Raw genomic sequence first — 18,820 nt, 5'->3', positions numbered from 1 at the left:
CGCGGAATGTGTTATTGCCGCCAAAAGCTCTTCGATACCGCGGCGTCTTGCGTCACACCGACACCCAAAAATCGTGCTGACTGGCGTGCCATCGAGAAACAAAAGCCGCCCGCCATTGACGCTTATTCAATACTTTTTTTTTTGTTTGTCCCTTTTGTCCCATAACGTTGTGTGCAAATTAAGTTTTTTTACAGTATGACCTTTGTTTTGTCTTTTGTTAGAGTACACCATATTTTTGTGTGTGGGTGCGCGGTTTTTTTTCTATTTGATTCATCATTTGACCTAAACATAATTAGCCTGCTCTTTCTCGTTTATACTACACTAAATTTCTTGCTGATCCTGTATTTCCCTTCGGCTCAAACATGTTCCAAGCTATAATTAGTGTACAATACGTGTGTGTGTGTGTGTGTGTGTGTGTGTGTGTGTGTGTGTGTGTGTGTGTGTGTGTGTGTGTGTGTGTGTGTGTGTGTGTTACTTTATCATCCGACACAGTTCGTTTTTCTTTTTCAAATATACAACAAACTGACAAAAGATCGCAACCTCATATTATAATCAACGGAGGATGGGCAGGCTATGAAGGTTTGGAAGGCCCAGTAATATTGTTGGTGCGCCTCACGGGATGACAGGTGAATCAGGTGAGCTCGGTAATTTGTGCCGTCGATTGAAGGCACTTGATACACACGTCCAATAAAATGCTACTGTAACATTCTTGCTGTGCAGCGCGCCAATAATCCGATGACCGCTTTGTTGCAGTACCTTTTGATTTGTCCCACACACGCTTGCATTATCCATAACGTCATCATTGCAAGACTTTACTACAAATTAAAATGTATGAAGATGAACGGAGTGGCAAAGGGAGGTTACACTTCATACCGCTACACAATTATCTAAACATTAAAATATCATATGTATCTCTCGCTTCAAGACTGAGAGATTAGGAGACATGAAAAGGCAACTAGTACATATCTGACAATCGTTGACAGGAAGACGCATACTAATACACACACACACACACACACACACACACACACAAACACACACACAAACACACGCAATGAAGGCCCGACTCAATTTTAGTTGAACATTTTTATCTTCTGTTGTGTTCTCCAGGTGATTCATTAGCAATTTAGTGAACCTTTGCTCGCCTGAGTGTTCTTGCAAGACCTGGACGTCACCTTCTCGCGGAAACGGTGGAGCGGGACCGTGGCATTTTTCTCCTCTGTTTTTATTGTGATTCTTTAAGTCTTCCCCTTCTCTTTTACCTTGAGTTAATTTTTTCTACTATTTTTCTTCCTTTTATTTCTTCATTTAGTTTATTTTCCATTTTTATTTCTTTATATTTCCTCATTCGTTTATCATTCTCTCCAACCTTCTTCCTTCCTTCCTTTCTTTCGTTCTTCGTTTGCCGCGTCTTTCAGGTATTACAGATCGATTTCCCTTCAGTCTTTCATTTCATTCATTTAATTATTATTTCCTTCAATTCTTAGTTTTGTATTCTTTTATTTTATTATCTTAGGGTACATTTTACTTTCTGTTTTATATCAGAATTCACCAACATCTCGCCCCTTCCATCTCTCTCTCTCTCTCTCTCTCTCTCTCTCTCTCTCTCTCTCTCTCTCTCTCTCTCTCTCTCTCTCTCTCTCTCTCTCTCTCTCTCTCTCTCTCTCTCTCTCTCTCTCTCTCTCTCTCTCTCTCTCTCTCTCTCTCTCTCTCTCTCTTTTTCCTCCTCCTCCTCCTTTCTCTTTTCCCTCCTCTTGATTCTCTAGCTATCCCACTACCAATGCCCACTCCCTCACTCTTCCCTGTCCTCCTCCTCCTCCTCCTCCTCCTCCTCCTCCTCCTCCTCCTCTTCCAACCCCACATGAACAAACGCACCGGTATAATTATTGACTATTGTCGTCATTTTTTTCGCTTCTCGCCGGCTGCTGTAACTGGAGGAGCTCGTTTTTTCGGCCCCGTCCCGTGTGCTCACCTGAGATTTACCTGTAATTATTGAACGGGTGGCCCAGGTGTGTGTGTGTGTGTGTGTGTGTGTGTGTGTGTGTGTGTGTGTGTGTGTGTGTGTGTGTGTGTGTGTGTGTGTGTGTGTGTGTAATTAACCAGCAAGATACAGGATACAAAATAACATACACAAACTCTACACAGATCCCTCAACTCATTAATATGCACACACACACACACACACACACACACACACACACACACACACACACACAGAGTCAAGCCAAACATTTAACCCTTGACATACATCATACAAACGTAGCCCTAAAGAGAGACACGAAGAGAATGAGACAAAAAAAATAACACAAGGGACATTTCACTGTTGACATAAGCTCAGGAGGCGAGCATTTGGCCTTAACTAATGCCTCTCCCAGACCCCACTCGTCCTTAAAACTCCTTAGATGCGCAGGTTGAAGGGGGAAACGGGAGAGGGAGCTTGAGAGAACGAGAGGCGGGAAGGAAGACGATGGAAGGACGACACAGAAGAGAGGGAAGGGAAGGAAGCATAAAGAAGAAAGGGAAGAGTGAGGGGTGAGGGAAAATGGGAAGGAAGGAGGTACGAGGATGGGAGAAGGGGATGAAGATAAAGCCATGCACGGGGGTGGAGGAGAGGGAGAATTGGTAGGGAAGAAACCAGAAAGGAACGGGATAGGAAATGGAATATAAGGTAAAGAGAAAAATGTTGGAAGAAGAAGAGGAGAATAGAAAGAAGAGAAGAGAATCAAGAAGAGAGACGAGGAAAGGAAGGAAGCATGGCATAGAGAAGGGAATGCGGAAAAGGGAGAGACGGGGGGGTCGGGGAGGGGGGAGAGGAAGAGGGAGAGAAGGCGGGAGAGAGGGAGAGAGAGAAGATGTAGGTAAGTGCTCTCAAGGGAACCAGCAAATTTGCATGGCGTCCCATTTACTCGCTGGCAGCCGAGAGGGTTCTTTTAACTTTTGCCCAAATTTTAACAGTGCGTGGAATTGTGGTTGTAAGTGAGGTTGCAGGTGGCTGTAGGAGAGCAATGCAAGCACAAAACCACAACAAAACCACCTAGCTTGTCTGTTTCATTAATGTGAGAGAGAAAGGGACGGAGTGAAACATGAGTAGGAGTGAGTCATGTAGTTGAGTGTAATTCATATATTATACCAGCCTGAGTACCGCCCCACCCCCCCTCTTCCTTCTCTTTCCTCAACATTCTCTCCATTCCCTCCATTACCTCTTTATCTCTATTACCTTTCCTCAGCTTCTCCCATCTCTCTCCCCTCTTTTCCTCTACCTTTTCAACCACTCTTTAACTTTACCTCATTTCCTCACTCTCTTCTCTCCTTCTTCCCTACTGTCCCTCTCTTCTATTTCTCTCCACTTCTCTCCCAATTGTCTCCTACCTCCATCTCTTCCTTTCACTCCTCTACCTCCTCCGACACCGCAACCCTCCACACATCCATATTTGGTGTGGATGAATTATGGATGGTCCAGTCTAAGTGTTGAGGAGATGTGAAAATAAGAGCACACACACACGCACACGCACACACACACACACACACACACACACACACACAAAGGGAAAATTCTTTGATCTGGCGTGCTTTTCTTTCCGTTTTGTTTTATTTTTCCAATTCGCATACTCTTCCTTTTTCCTCCGATTTTCCTTTTCATCTCCATTCAAGCTCCTCCATCTTTGGCAATATCCGAAGCGCTGGAAGTGGAACGTGAACTCGAGGGAAAGTCATATTGCGAAACATTTCATTAACAGTAGCGGCGGCGAATTATAAACAAAGAAATTCGCTTTCCTCGACGTGTAACAAACAGGAATTCTCTCCCTCTCTCGTACAATATTGCGTGTGTGTTTCAAATTGTGAAGCATATGCAGCGAAATTCCTGGGAACGCAATACCTCAACTATCGCAACACTTAAGCCCGCCGCCGCGCCGCGCAAGATCCAATATAGTAAAAGATAACGCGATTTTACGAGGATAGAAGAATTAAATGTACAAAAGAAAACGATTAACGGTAAACTTATATAACAGCGCGAGACCATTTATTATTATGCGCTTGGAACTCTAGTTAAATAAAAATACTCAACGGAAAGAAAAATAAATAACGTCACACAAAGAAATAGCGTAAAGAATGAATCACGTCGATCACTTTCCTTTAATCTTATTCCTTCGCTTCAATTTCTCAACTCTTCAAAAAATAAGGAAGACAAGAGAAAAATAAATAACACCTGACGAAGATCCTAATTTTCGATACGTTTTTCTCCTTTAGTTTAAATTTCTTTGTTCTATTTTTTCCTCAGGTGAGCGAGGCGGCGGAAGGGAGGACCCGTCACCCGGTAGTTGATGAATGAACAATGAACGCTAACAGGTGGCGCGGCGAGGATTTTAAGCACATACGAGCCGTCTGGGAACCCCGACAGGTGCTTATCTGCGTCGGGAGAGTAGAGAGGGAGGAGGGAAGGAGGGATCGAGGGAGGGAGGGAGGGAAGCGGAGGGAAGATGGAATGGTGAGGGCACAAGAGGATGGAGGAGGAGAAGAAAGGAAGAAGAAAAGAGTACATGGAAGAGAAAGAGGAAACAAAAGGAGGAGAGAGAAGAAAGAAAATGAAAGGAGGTAAGAAGAAATAAGGGAACAGTAGAGGAAGAGAGGAGAGAGGCGGTGAGTGAGAGGAAAAAAGAGACAAAGGGAAGAGGAGAGGAAAGGAAGGAAAGGACCCAAAGATGTAACAATAAATGGAGGAGGAAGGAAAGAGGAGATTAATTGGTAATGTCAGAAATAAACATAAATGAATGAAGGAAAAAAGTAACAGGAGAAGGAAGAGAGGTAAGAGAACGGAAAGGAAATGAAGAGATGGAAGATAAAAGGAACGGATTAATAAAAGAGAGAAATAGTAGCCAGTTTAAAATTAGTATGCATTCAAGAGAAGGTACAAGAGAACAGGAGGATGCGATACTCTGAGGAGCTGGAGCAAAATGATAAAAGGAAAGAAGGTTGAGATGGGTCGGTAAGATAAGGGACGGAAAAGTAAATACATAAGAGAGGGCGAGCAAGGTATAGACAAGATTGTATTGAGAAGATTAGAGGAATGAAATTAAAGTTCAGTGCAAGGTTACGTACCATACAGATCGATTTACATAAATGAGATCTCAAGAAGAGGGGAACAAGCGCATTCTTTGTTGGCGCACACTGCTCAGGAAATGGACGATGAGCGTGGGGAGGGTATAGTTACGGAGGTGAAGATACCGACACCAGTAACTCACAAAGGACGGAAAGCATTGAAACATAAAGATATAATGCAAAAAGTAAGGTAGATCAATTAACAGGTAAGGTATTAAGTTAATGCTAATTTAATGAAAAAATATATAGCTGATGAATCATTTTTTTCAGCAAGGTCGTCAAATTACTTGACGCAATGCTTTTCATGCACTTAATCAAAACAGAACAAGAAAAGTATTGCCTGATAGTCATGATGATCTCCAGTTAACGGGAAAAATGGCATTGACGTTACGTAGAGAAAAATTAGGAAATATAGAAAGTCTACGGTCTTTTGGCATCGTGTTTCATTACAGAGCTTTCTAAAGTGTCCGATCCTAGGCCACTCCAAAACGGCACAATATGAACACATGCATGGGTAAAAGCTGTTACGAAAAAATGGAAACTGTGGCTTAGGAATTCCTCTTTAGAATAGGGCACAAATCTAGGACCGGAAATTCATTAGTTGAAAAAGGAGAACCGTCTCTAATATTTCCGCAGAAGATGTCCTGCAAGAGAACTCGAGCAAGGACGCTGCGCCATAAGGAAGGCCAACAAAGTGTATCTCTGGATCAGGGACACGAGATGCGATCAAACGCCGCACCAGCACCTCACCTCGCCGCCAAGCATTACCAATAAGGTGCTGAACCCTCTAATGGGGCGAAATTTATGGCGCACACCGCAATATTTCACTTTCCCTGGCAACCACCCAACGCGGGGAGAGGGGCAACGAGAGAGAGAGAGAGAGAGAGAGAGAGAGAGAGAGAGAGAGAGAGAGAGAGAGAGAGAGAGAGAGAGAGAGAGAGAGAGAGAGAGAGAGAGAGAGAGAGAGAGAGAGAGAGAGAGAGAGAGAGAGAGAGAGAGAGAGAGAGAGAGAGAGAAAGGCAAGCTGCTGAAGCATGGCGAGGAAAAGCGGCAGAGGAAAGAGAGACAAGGAGAGGAAACAGGCAAGATAAAAGAGGAAGGGGAACAGAGAACGGCATAAATTTTCGACCTTGTAATACAACAATTTTGCCCGATGCTGCCTTTGCTACGTTAGTCTGAAAGGCCGGCGAGCGAGCGAAAACAATCTGTAACAGCACAACATTTTACGGCAGCCGGCAACGAATGGGAGGCAACACAAAGAATTCGGAAACAAAATATTGAAGGCATAATGATCAGCAACAAACACTGATATCGGTACCCTTTCCAGATCCCTTCCATTATATCTTTACGCCGCCCTATTTACATTTGATCACCCGCTAAAGCTCTGTACCACACACCCTTCCTGTAAACCTATCAGAACCTTTTAGAAATCCTTCCCTTAACATCTTCCAGTGTCCTCCTCCTACGCCTTCAGTCCCTTCATATAATCAGCAACTTAATATATCTATCAAAACTCTGCACACTTTTCGTTCTTTCTACATATTCGTACCCTTTGCAAGTCCCTTCGAATAAATATCTAAATAACTCAGCCTCCTTTCCACCAACCATCTCTCGACATATGATCAGTACCTAGATAATTGATTCTAAATTCCAGCACGTCATCCCTCCAACACTCTTATTGATAACCTTTACAAATATATCCTATGCATCTTTCAGTGTTCTGCCCCCTGCACCTTACTTGCCCACCTACCTGCCTCCCTTTAACTCTTCCCTCCTTTGGCCTTGACTTCAGCGCGGCACTAAAACACGTCCTCCACACAAACACAAAGGCACGGTCGGAAGGAATCACGGCCGGCAATAACCAGGCAATCCATTGTTTTGTAAATCGGACGAGAAAATGTGGAGTGATTGATACAGAGAGGAGAAGGAATGCTAAAATATTTTGCAAAAGAAATTGGAGATAAAATGTGTGTCTGCGAGAGAGAGAGAGAGAGAGAGAGAGAGAGAGAGAGAGAGAGAGAGAGACAGACAGACAGGAAGAGAAAGGAACTACCACCACCGCCACCACCACCACCACCCACACACAAGGACCTCCGCTTCAGAATAATTCATTAAAATCTGCATCATATATGGTCGGCGGGGCGGGGCGGGACGGGGCGGACCGGAGGGTGCTCGCCGGGCCTCCCTTCAGAGCTGGGCAAACATTGACACAACAGACCGATGCTTACGCGGGGCTGATGCGGGAAAGCAGTCACTGACCCCCACGGAGCACACCATCATCTGCTCGTACTCGGATTCGTACTCTCCTGGGGTCTTCTCTCTCTTGCCTCTCCTTCCTCTTTCCTTTCTTCTCTTCCCTTCTTTCTATCACTTTATCTATTTCTTTCTATGTCTGCCTCTTTTATTTACGCCTACTCTCCTTTGGGCTTTGGGCTTTTCTTACGTTCTCTCTCTCTCTCTCTCTCTCTCTCTCTCTCTCTCTCTCTCTCTCTCTCTCTCTCTCTCTCTCTCTGCGGGACAAGTATTCATGACGGACATGCGGAGCCTCACGTTATGGCACCGATCGAACACACATACGCACACACACACATAGACACACACTGAGGGGAGCGAAAGAAAACGGGCTACTGGATCCTCACTTCCATGTTCTCTCTCCACGGGGCGGACGGAGTGGCGGCTCTGTCTGTGTGCCTCGTCCCTGTGGTCCCGCCCTCGTTACCACCCCAGTCCTCTGTTCCCTTCCCCTTGCTTCTAGTCGCCATAACCCTGTACCCGGCCCTCCCGTGTCCTCCCGCCCCTCACCCTGCCCCGTGAATGGTGATGACCCACACTATATCGCTCCGGTCGAGAAGGGAGGGCTCGGAAGGATGAGAGAGGTATATGGTGCTTGAGAGATAAATGGGAAAGAGGCGTGGGCGAGGGAGTGAGGGAGGAGGGTTGGGTGGGTGGGTCGTGGTAGGATTAAGGGAGGAGAGAGGTAGGTAGGTAAGGGAAGAGAGGAGGTATGTACGTATTGCAAGGGATGAGGAACGTTGGAGAAAGCGATGAAGGGAAGCGAGGGAGATAGAGGGGATGTGTGTAACGAAAAGTAGAAAAAATAGGTGTGTAGGACAGGCGCGAAGACGTGGGGGAAAAAAGGAAAGATAAAGGAAGGTAGACGAAGGAGAACAAAAGGGGAAGAAGGAAGGAACGAGGTAGGTAGTAAGAGGTAGAAAGCGAGAGAAGGAGAAATTTGGTCGTTGGTAGAAAATAAGAAAGGGTTGTAGGAGGTATATAGAGGTGGGTCACAAAATAATATAAGCATCACCACCTAAGTCAATACGCTCTGAGAACCCCACACAATCCCTCACCTCCTAGCCCCTCCCCACATCACCACCACCACCGCCACTGCCTCCATCACCACCACCACCATCACCACCACCACCGCCCTCGCCACCCACTAGTCTGTCCAGCGTCAGGCCTTCGTGTTTACCCTTCCAGGTCTCGGTCATCAAAAGGGACGATATTAAAAACACTTGTGCATCGAAACGCGGCAATTACGGCCTGTATGTGTGTACGTGTCCGTGTGTGTGTACGTGTCCGTGTGCGTGTGTGTGTGTGGGGGGGGGGGTGTAACTGTGTGTGACTCTGTGTGTCTGTGTATGAGACGGGAGTTATAGGGAAGATGAGAAAGGGAAAGAGGAAGGGAGAGGAAGAGAAGAGAAGACTGTTTAGGCCATGAGGAAGTTTTGTCTGGGGGAAGAATTTAAAATAGGAAAGGGAGGGCGCCGTAGGGTGAGAGTATGGCCGGGTAAGTAAAGGGAGAGGGTGAAAGAAGCAAGAAGATAATTGTGCAAGGAGAAGCATGAAACAGCGGAATGCCTAGGACGTTAGATTCTAGGAAAGAGGAGGAAGAGGAAGCTATAGGTGAGAGGTGAAGGATGGATGCAAGGAGAGTGTGGCGGGAAAGTGCAAGGAGGAAAAACAGCAGTGAGAAGGGGAGAGTGGCGTGTGAAGAGTATAAACATGAGAGGGTGGAAAGGGGATACTAAAGGAGGGCAAAGGGGAGGAAAAAAGATGTTCGCATATATAAAATTAATGGAGGGGAGGACAGGGAAAAATTTGGTTGTTATACTTGTATGGGGAGGAAAAAAAGACGCTTGTTATTTCCGAATAGAGGGGCAGAGAAGAGGTGATTGTTATACGCGTCGATGGGGTTGCAGGAAGGGTGATTGTTAAGCTCGTGTGTGAGAGAAGAAAGAGATGATTGTTATGTCCGTTGTTGTTGTTGTTGTGTCTGTGTGTTTGTATGTGTGATATTGTGTGTCTATCTCTGTCTGTCTGTCTTTCTGTGTGTATCTATTAGTTTTCGCTCTCTCTCTCTCTCTCTCTCTCTCTCTCTCTCTCATCATTATCCACTCACTTTGATTTTAAAATGTCCCTTAAACGAAAAGTCGCACAGCAGCCTCCGGATAACCTTTTCCTTTCAATCTCACGTTTGATTTACCTTTGTTAGTCACCCATCCTGAGCACCTCCTTACTGTGACTGATAAAATTAACCATAATTATCTAACAGGATTTAATTTAAGTTCCAACTATGTATGCAATATAGAGTGCACAAAAATGTACGAGAACCAAATGGAAAAATAAGTACATCTTTCCAAGCACGGTATCAATTTTAATTACGTAGATCATGCAAGGCGTTGACACCTGGCGGCAGGAAAAGGCTAATGTAGAGACACAATCTTGTTGCCCTTCCTTAAATCGCCCTGAGCAAAGAAACCAATAATGTCAATTACTAGAAAGGCGAAACATGTGAGTAAAACAGTAATAGTTGTTGTGGTAGTAGTGCTAATTTCAACAAAAAAGGTATTAGTGATAATAGTAGCTGTTGTTGTTGATTTTACAACATTGATACAAGCAACAGTAACATATATAGAACTTAAGATCACCAAGAACAACAAAATAACAGCAACAACACAAACAACAGACACCCACCAAACCACCAACACAAAATACCGATAACTGATATAGCAACAAACTGCAATAACGGCAACCATTACCACTACCCCTCACCCTCTTACAACACACCCCTCCAACCACCAGAAATAACTCGAGCCCCAGAAAGCCTTAGCGTGATCTCTCTAACGTGAGGGAGCCGATGAGTGACGTCCCTTCGGCTGACCTTTAAGCGGATGCAACATTTGGCGGTGATCACATTAATACTGCTCGCACGCACACACGCACGCTCACAAATGAGAAACCGAGATTAGGGGAGAGAGTAAATAGTAAAATAATAAGCCACAAAGTTTTGATCTGATAATTGCAGTTTTAATTCTGATAGTGCTGCTGTTGATGATGATACTGATCTTATTCACGGCTCTGTTACTTTATTATTATATTTATTTCGAATTATTTCATTATTGTTTTAATGGATTCTGTGGCGATTACAGTTATCAAGACAAATGCTTATAGAAAGGTAGACTAAGTATGACAAAAACAAAAACAAAAATACTTTAGATATTATACAATTCATCGCCTCACGTACACACACACACACACACACACACACACACACACACACACACACACACACACACCAATACTCTTCCCCAACACACACATCCCCCCTCCCCCCAACCATACACACAGACACACACACACACACACACACACACACACACACACACACACACACACACACACACACACACACACACACACACACACACACAAACACACACACACACACACACACACACACACACACACACACACACACACACACACACACACACACACACACTCCTTTCCCCCCCCCCACACACACATATGTATACACACTCCAGTTAACAGTCCATCCCTCCCCTTTGCTTAAACCCATCCCACCTTTCCTCCCCTCCCCCTTCACCCATTCCTCTCCCGTCCCCTCCCCTTCCCAACAGCCGCTAATTGGTGTAATAGGGGTTAATTGTCTCTAATTGGCAAGAGTATCGTCGTGAGCGAGTCAACTGGCGGGGAGCTAGTGTGTGACGGGGCTTTGACAGGCGGCCGACGTGTTCTCTAACCTGCTGTCCGTCCTAATATATTACAATACTTTGACTTTATAATCGAGCTCGAAACTTACATCTGCGTCTGTTAGCTGTTGAGAAGGGGAGGAATATAGGCGTGGGTGGGGAGGAGGAGAGGGGAAGGAGAGAGAGAGGGAGAGGAGAGAGAGAGAGAGAGAGAGAGAGAGAGAGAGAGAGAGAGAGAGAGAGAGAGAGAGAGAGAGAGAGAGAGAGAGAGAGAGAGAGAGAGAGAGAGAGAGAGAGAGAGAGAGAGAGAGAGAGAGAGAGAGAGAGAGAGAATAAGGAAAGAAAGAAAAGAAAGAAAAAGAAGGAACAAGAAATAAAGAAAGTAAGAGAGAGGGAGAGAGAAAGAAATAAAAAAAATAAAAAGAGGCAAAGAATGAATGAATGAAAAAAAAGAAAATATCACAACTCGTCAATTACTGCAGGTGACTCGTTTTAGCAATGACAGAAAAATATCCATCTCTAACGCAAATAATCAGTGAGCCTCGTGTTCACACCTTTTTCTGCACACCTTTGTAGACCAACACACGTCGCACGGACCGGGGAGGGCGTCTGCTTGTGATGCTGTTAAGAATACAATATTTTCTTCTATTTTTTTGTGAAGATGTCATGTGCTGTTTTTCTGATCCTTACTCTTTCCTCATTCCTATTTTTCACCCCTGTTCCTATCTTTCTTCCACATTATCCCCTCCTTATCTTCCCCTTCATTCTGTTCCATCTTCCTCAGTGACTCCATTTCTCATCCCCTTTTTTTCCTTCCCTCCCTCCCTTTCCTGCTGCTCTAGTTCATTTTCTAACACACTAACACCTTTATTCCTCTCCTCTTTTCCTCTTATCCTCCCTTCGTTTCTCATTCTTACATTCCTACTTCATTTCCTTATTCCAACACTCCCTTTCTGATTTTCTCCTTTCCTTTCTAGCTCCCTTCCTCCTTTTTCTAACTCCCTCTCTCCCTTTCTGATTCCTACTTCCCTTTTTTAATCCAACCCTCCCATTCAATTTTTTTCCCGTCCCTTTTCAACTCCCTTCTTCCTTTTTAACTCCAACCCTTCCTTTCTAACTTCCTCCTTTCCTAACTCCTTCCTTCCTTCCTTATTTGACTCCCTTCTCCATTTTTAACTTCCACCTTCACTTTTTAATTCTCCTCCCTCTCAAACTCGCACCCTCTCTTTTTAACTTCTCTCCTCTCCTTCTAACTTCCTGCTTTTCTAACGCAATCCTTCCCTAACTCCTCTCTAACTCCTTCTCTGACTCCTTCTAACTCCTTCCTTCCTCACGTTCTCTGTTCTCACTTTCAAAATAACAATAACAAAAATAAAAGATACAGTTCATCTTCTGTTTCTCGTTGTTCAGTCTTCCAGTAAATGCAATATGTCACTGCGTCTCCTCCCGCGGTAACAAAATCCAATTTAATCCACGTGAACAAAAGTAAACTAAAAACACACAAACATGCTCGCCTTTGTATCATCGTAAAGGAAACGTCACAGAAAAACAAAGAAATATCATAGTTGTCTTTCCTCACCCCTTGCGTCTCTCTCTCTCTCTCTCTCTCTCTCTCTCTCTCTCTCTCTCTCACACATGGGATATGAGCGTGTTTAGGGCATGAAAGGACAGGACAGGACAGGACAGGGCAGGGAAGAGAAGGGAAAGAAAGGAAGGGAAGAAAAGTAAAGGAAGGGAAGGGAAGGGAGGGGAAGGAAAGGGAAAGAAACGAAAGGGAAGGGAAAAGAACGAGAGGGAAGGGAAAGGAAGCGAAGGAAAGGGAAAGGAAACGAAGGGAATGGAAGGGAAGGGAGGGGAAGGAGAGGGAGAAGGGAAAGAAAGGAAAAGGAAGGAGAGAGCAGACATGGGCAGAAAAAGTAAGGTAGGTCCAGGTAGGAGAGGGTTAATCAGGGAGGAGGTGAGCAAGGAAGGCAGTGATTAACAGGACAAGGAAGACAGCGTAGGATAGAGCAGGGTAAGGACGAGAAGGCCGGGGAAGGGCACACAGGGCAGGGAAGGACTGGACAGGGAAGAGTAGGGAAGCGCAGAACAGGAAAGGAAGAAAGGATAGGATAGAAAAGAAAGAAGGTAAGACAGAGCAAAGTAAAGAAAAGAAGGCCGTTGAAGGGAAGGAAGAACAGGGCAAGTAAAATCAAGGTAGGGAAAAGGAAACATATTTGGGAAAGAAGAACAGGGCAAGTAAAATCAAGGTAGGGAAAAGGAAGCATTTGGGAAGGAAGAACAGGGCAAGTAAAATCAAGGCAGGGAAAAGGAAACATTTGGGAAGGAAGAACAGGGCAAGTAAAATCAAGGTAGGGAAAAGGAAACATTTGGGAAGGAAGAACAGGGCAAGTAAAATCAAGGTAGGGAAAAGGAAACATTTGGGAAGGAAGAACAGGGCAAGTAAAATCAAGGCAGGGAAAAGGAAACATATTAGGGAAGGAAGAACAGGGCAAGTAAAATCAAGGCAGGGAAATGGAAGCATATTAGGGAAGGAGAGGGTAGATATTACAGGGTGTGGCAGGGAAGGAAGCAGAGAACACGCATGGGGGGAGGGGCGCCGCGTGTGTGTGTCTGTGCGTGTGTCTGTGGAGGCTGCTGGCTGGGCGGACAAGGCAGACAATGGTGCCATCAAGCCCTCTGTCGCGGCCACTCCGGGAAATTAATCCTTCACGTGAAAAGACAAGGTCCATACACACGCCCGCCGCCCACCGCCCACCGCCCGCCCCCGGCCGCAGACACTCTCTTACGCGGCGTGTGCGTGTGCGTGTGCGTGTGTGTCCAGGTGATTTTTTTTTTTCTCTGGGAATCGCTTTCACAATCCACGTAATCCTGTTTGATGCGTCTATGATCTCTCTCTCTCTCTCTCTCTCTCTCTGTGTGTGTGTGTGTGTGTGTGTGTGTGTGTGTGTGTGTACCGTCTTTACCGTGATCGGGACCTGAAAATCCCTGTCCTCTGAGAACCCACATACCACACCACCTATAGAGCTTTAATACCTAACAAAGACAATTAAGGCAACATTCACGGGTAGGTTTAAGGCGGACAGATTGTGCTAACCGTGTTGGATATATTCCTATTGCCTAACGCATTTAATTCACTAGGAGGGAGCACAGTTATGTTAATAGTCTTATGGGAACAACGTAAAAAGAATGCCAGGATGTAGGAGAGCACAGAGTAAGCAAACGTCTGCATACGAACATTTCGCAAAAGAAGAGACCAACGACCAAAGTGAGAGAAGAGGTGTGAAAAACTGACTGTGCTGTTTTTATTATCGTGTGTGTGTGTGTGTGTGTGTGTGTGTGTGTGTGTGTGTGTGTGTGTGTGTGTGTCCAGTATTTCTCTCTCTCACGTTCCCTTTCCTCCTCGTGTACCTTATCTCCCCTCACTGGTCTCTCTCTCTCTCTCTCTCTCTCTCCACCCCTGATCCTTCCTCCTCTCACAATGCTACCTCCTCCTCCTCCTCCTCCTCCTTCTCCTCCCACATCCATCATAATTCTTCTCTTTACCTCCTGCTCCCTCTCATAAAGGAGCCGGAAAAATCACTTCCTCCTCGAACATCGTGTTAGAGAGAGAGAGAGAGAGAGAGAGAGAGAGAGAGAGAGAGAGAGAGAGAGAGAGAGAGAGAGAGAGAGAGAGAGAGAGAGAGAGAGAGAGAGAGAGAGAGAGAGAGAGAGAGAGAGAGAGAGAGAGAGAGAGAGATAGAGATATGAGGGGGGGGGGGGGCGGGGGGTGTATGATAAAGGAGGACAAAGGGGCCCAACAAAGACGGTCTAAGAGGACACTGAATAGGCCTCCTGCTCCTCTTTGTTGATCACAGGGACACGCCTCTTACTTATATCTTTGCTGAGCTTTTTGTTCCTATACCCTGCCTGCTCTGACGGATTCATGAGGCAGGGAGGAGCAAGAAGAAGGAGAGAAAAGGAAAAAAAGGAGGGAGAAACGAGGAGTAGGAGGGAGGAAAGAGGGGTAGGAGGGAGGAAAGAGGAGTAGGAAGGAGACAAAGGGGAGTAGGAGGGAGAAAAGAGGGGTAGGAGGGAGGAAAGAGGAGTAGGAGGGAGAAGAGGGGAGTAGGAGGGAGAGATGAGGGATAGGAGGGAGGAAAGGGGAGTAATAGGGAGGAGAGGGGAGTAGGAGGGAGGAAAGAGGAGTAGGAGGGAGGAAAGAGGAGTAGGAGGGAGGGAGAAAAAGGGATTAGGAAAGAGGAGTAGGAGGGAGAAGAGGAGTAGGAGGGAGGAAAGAGGAGTAGGAGGGAGGGAGAAAAAGGGATTAGGAAAGAGGAGTAGGAGGGAGAAGAGGAGTAGGAGGGAGGAAAGAGGAGTAGGAGGGAGAAACGAGGAGTAGGAGGGAGGAAAGGGGAGTAGGAGTGATGGAAGAGGAGTAGGAGGGAGAAAAAGAGGAGGAGGAAGAAAAGAGGGGATAGAAAAGAGAAGCAGGAGGAGGAAAAAAGAGGAGCAAGAGGAGGAGGGAGAAAAGAAAAGGATGAGGAAGTAGGAAGAGGAAGGGGAAGAAGGATAGCAAGAAGAGAAGGGAGAAACAAAATAACTAGTAAGATAATATATGGAAGAGAGAAAATGAAGGTAAGAAGAAGAGTAAATAAGGTAAGAACAGAAAAAAGTAATGGGAGTAAATGAGGGAAAAGAAACGAACGAGGAAGATGCGGAAAAGGGGGACTGAGGAGAATAGGAAACGAGGAGAAAAATGACTATGAGGATAAAGGTAATGATTAGGAGGAAGAGGGGGAGGAATGGAAGGAAGGAGGAGGAGGAGGAGGAGGAGGAGGAGGAGGAGGAGGAAGAGGAGGACATCTACAAAATTGCTTCTCCTACCTTCCCGTCCTCGGCCCAGTCATCACTATCAGGACCTCAGTTGTTACCGGCTATTGTTGTTACCCCACCACACGTACACGCACAAACACACACACATACACATATACACATACAGACGTTATTGCTCTAACTTTATCTATGACTCGTAAAAAGTAGAAATAAGGTAGTAATTATAAACCTGTCATCAATTATACGCTATTTTTCATGTAATTATGGCATCGTAATTATTATATATTTATTTTAAACACACATCTTCTTTACTGGGCTTCACATATTGACGTCAGCCACACGCTGCATGCACGCGCTAAAAAATAAATTATGCACCGCTTACTTAATGTCATATGAAATTAAAATATCGTACTTAGATTATTATATGTGAACTTTTGCCCAGACTTCCTGCTCCTTTTGATACGTGTGCTTTGTTGATGAGTAACCTTCTGACCTTTAAAACAGATAATGCTGTGTGTGTGTGTGTGTGTGTGTGTGTGTGTGTGTGTGTGTGTGTGTGTGTGTGTGTGTGTGTGTGTGTGTGTGTGTGTGTGTGTGTGTGTGTGTGTGTGTGTGTGTGTGTGTGTGTGTGTGTGTGTGTGTGTGTGTGTGTGTGTGTGTGTGTGTGTGTGTGTTGTGTGTTTGTGTGTGTGTGTGTGTGTGTGTGTGTGTGTGTGTGGACGCCACCTGTACTCTGCTTCCTCATAATTGATGGCAAACGCAAGGCTGATCGTGAGTGTTATTTCAGAAATGTCAGGCAGATCCACATTATTCCAAACTTTATTTGTTTTTCGATGTCTGGAATGAGATGTTCGGATAAAAAAGGTTAATTGAGAGGAAGAGGAGAGTGCTGATGATGATAAGAATAACCCAGTAGCAGCGACGGGCCAAATTTGTGGCTTTACCGTGTAGCAGCGACGGGCCAAATTTGTGGCTTTACCGTGTAGCAGCGACGGGCCAAATTTGTGCCATGATTTAACCCCAACAAAATAGATGATACATAAAGTGATCACAAATGCTCTGATATATATTATGAAATGGTTTGTGTGAGTGATGATTTTTTCTATTTTTTCTCGCTTAGAGGGACCATTAAGAAATATGATCCCTGCTGCTACTGGGATAATACACCTACAGAAAATATCACAAACTTGACAGAAGATCATACTGAGTCCATCTAGTCAAACAAACTTGATCGAAAATTTGACTAACCTAAACCATCTCGTTATCTCGTCTTCAACTTTATCTCTACTGATTGTACCCGCTCCCTCAATCCGTCACCCTCAACCAAACATTTTACACTTCCAACCATAAGCCTTCAACCACAAACCATGCGAATCCATCTGTGCAACCTTACTCCACCATATTCCATTTACCTGAGACCTTGAGCAATCCACCTTCCTAGACAACCTGCACTCTTCATCCACATCTACTTACCACCCATACCCACTACCTGTCATGACCTTCACCACAACCCTCCACTTTTTACCACTACACCTTCTTCGCTTTCCTCACCTCTCCTCACCTCTGTTATCATCACCTTCCACCTTCCACTTTCAACCATCAAAATCCACCTCCACCACCACTCTCTTGCCATCTTCCCATCAACCTATCATTATTTCACTCACCCTCTCCCCTATCTTCTCTTTCCTCCCCTCATTTTTCTCATCTCACACCTCTCCACCTTTTCTCTATTTCTCTCCCTTCTCCCATTTCCTCTTCCTCTCCCACAAACCTCTTATTTTCTCCCCTTTCCCTTTTTCTCTTTATTTCCTTCTATTCTTTTCCTATCACTCACCCTCTTTTTTTCATCCCATTTCTTTCCATCTCCCAGTCTTCTCCCTTACTCCTCCCTTCTCCCGTCACTCCCCCTTCTCCCTTCTCCCCCTCACTAACACTCTCCCCTTCTCCCTTTATCTATCATCATCTATCCTCCCCTTGCCACCTTTTACCTTCCCTCCCCCTCTTCTCCTTCATCCATGCCTCTTCCACTCTCCCCTAAGCCTCCCTCATCATTTCTTCCATCACTTCTCCTCCCTCATTCCCCCCCTTACCTCCCAGCTCCTCCCCTCCCCCTCTCCCCCCCCCCGGCCATTCCTCGCCCCTTTAAACACCGGACTAACCTCGAGGGGGAATTTAATAACATTTTCACAACCCCTGGAAAAGGCCGCTCATAACTCGCGTGTTTGGTAGATCAACATGAAATTAAGGCCCAGATTTCCGCCCTTAACTACAGGAATTTCGGTCTTATGGAGAGATACTAGCGCGGCGGGATGGCGGGAGGGAGGGAGGAAGGGAATAAGTGATGGAGAGAAAACGGGAAGGAAGGGGAAAGGAGGAAAGGGGAGGGAGGGAGGGAAAAAGTAAGGGAGGACGTAACGTAATGCTGAAGGAATAATGGAGATGACCAAAGAAGAAGGGAAGGAATGGGGAAGCTAAAAATGGAAGGATATAATGAAAGAAAGATGATATTAAGGAGTTGTAAAGAAAACGAGGAAGGGAAGAAATGGAGGGAGGGAAGGAGGAAGCACGAGAATGAAGGAGGTGGAAAGGTGCAAGAAAGGAGATAGAAACAAAAACAAAGAGATGAATAACAAAACGTGAGAAAAGGGAAAGGGAGTGAGATACTGAGAAGGGAAATGAAGGGAATAAAGAAAGAAAAGAAAGAAGGAAGCAGGGAGGAAGATAAAAAATTATAAGTTTTTTTTTTTTTTTGAGGATGGAAAGAATCAGATGGCAGATAAAGCAGGATCAAAAGAAGTGGAATTGAGAAAAGCGCAGAATTACAAAACAAGTGAAGTATGTGACGAGCAACGCGCGCACACACACACACACAAAAAAAAAGCGGCTCACCAACTAACGATGCCACCGAAATA

At 45.2% G+C, this 18,820-nt stretch overlaps 1 long non-coding RNA gene across 4 annotated transcripts in view; it reads right to left on the bottom strand.

Moving 5' to 3' along the window:
• Positions 1 to 18,820, bottom strand: part of LOC127007356 (uncharacterized) — a 182,682-nt gene that overhangs the window by 91,187 nt on the left and 72,675 nt on the right. The gene's annotated exons all lie outside the window — the stretch shown is intronic.

Source organism: Eriocheir sinensis, chromosome 35 (assembly GCF_024679095.1).
Source record: "Eriocheir sinensis breed Jianghai 21 chromosome 35, ASM2467909v1, whole genome shotgun sequence".
Classification (NCBI taxonomy): Eukaryota; Metazoa; Arthropoda; class Malacostraca; order Decapoda; family Varunidae; genus Eriocheir; species Eriocheir sinensis.
This window is presented reverse-complemented; position numbering and strand designations above follow the sequence as displayed.